This window comes from Dipodomys merriami, unplaced genomic scaffold (genome assembly GCF_024711535.1).
Source record: "Dipodomys merriami isolate MVZ:Mamm:240054 unplaced genomic scaffold, mDipMer1.0.p SCAF_14, whole genome shotgun sequence".
NCBI classification, from domain to species: Eukaryota; Metazoa; Chordata; class Mammalia; order Rodentia; family Heteromyidae; genus Dipodomys; species Dipodomys merriami.
The window spans coordinates 37,238,980-37,240,428 of record NW_027202715.1 but is presented as its reverse complement, the minus strand read 5'-3'; positions in this window follow the sequence as shown (position 1 = coordinate 37,240,428).

The window sequence follows — 1,449 nt, the reverse complement described above, 5'->3', positions numbered from 1 at the left end:
GCCAATGATGACAGGACTGTTCAAGAAAATAAAATAAAATTTTATATACACATAATATACAGATATATGTAGATGTATATATGAGACTCATTCATATAGTTCTGTATCCAATAACATTTTAAAATAAAGCAAAAATATTTTACAATAAAACATCAATTTTTTTTTTTAATGTACTAGAGGACTTCCAGGCCTGGTGCTACACCACTTGAGCGAGGCATGCCTCTAGCCGCTTTTTCTGTTGGTTATTTTCCGGGTCTTGCTATTTTTAGGCCTGGGTAGGCTTAGGATGAGGTCTTCCTTCTTGTGAAATGACAGGTGCACGCCCCTAATCCCAACCATTGCTTCCTTCACAGTTAACAGCCACCACGGGTTAAAAAGGAGCCTCTCAGTCCAACTTTTATAGTTTGGCTGGTTCTTGATCCCTGGAGCTCCACCTTCCAAGTAGTTAAGATTACAGGTTTAGGCAAGCTAGCCAGAATCATACTTTTGATTGACGATTGACAAGAAGTAAAAAAAACCATTCCTCACCACAAAAATATGACCAGGGAGGGACAAGCATCAAACACAAGCTACAAATTTCTTTCTGCCCTCAAGACTTTAGGGAGAAAAGGAACTGAAAAAACTCAGCATCTGTAAGGATAAGAGGAACACCTTGAGCAGAGGCACTAAATGCAGTAAGGGACTGAAACAGCGCCTTTTCATGCTCCAGCAAGAACAGTACAAGACTTGGGTTGGGCATGCCTCAAGCCTGTAAATCCTAGCTACTCCAGAGGCTCAGAGATACGAGGATCGTGGTTCAAAGCCAGTCTGGGCATGGAATTCTGTGAAACTCGTATCTCCAATTAACCATCGAAAAGCCAGAATTGGAAGTGTGGCTCAAGTGGTAGAGCGCCACATTTCGAGTGGAAAAAGCTAAATGACAGCGAAAGCCCCGTCCCTGAGTTCAAGCGCCGGTCCTGGTACACACACGCACACACACACACACACACACACGCACACACACACACGCACACACACACGCGCACACACACGCACACACACACGCACACACACACACACGCACACACACACGCGCACACGCACACGCGCACACACACGCACACACACGCACACACACACACACGCACACACACACGCGCACACGCACACACACATGCACACACACACGTACACATGCATGCACACACGCACACGCACACACATGCACACACACACGCACACATGCACGCACACACGCACGCGCGCGGGTAAAAAAGAAAACTGGAAGAGTCGAAGACTCGGTCAAAAAACCTTGTGAAGCGTCCGTTCCGCGGGCTGTGACGGCGCGCGCGCTCACACACGGCAGAAAGCCACGAGCTCACGGTCTGGAAACCTTCACCACGAGGGGGCGTGCGTCAGAGCGTGCCTCCGGAAGTCCCGCCTCCCGTTTCCGGCGGCGGAAGGGCCGGA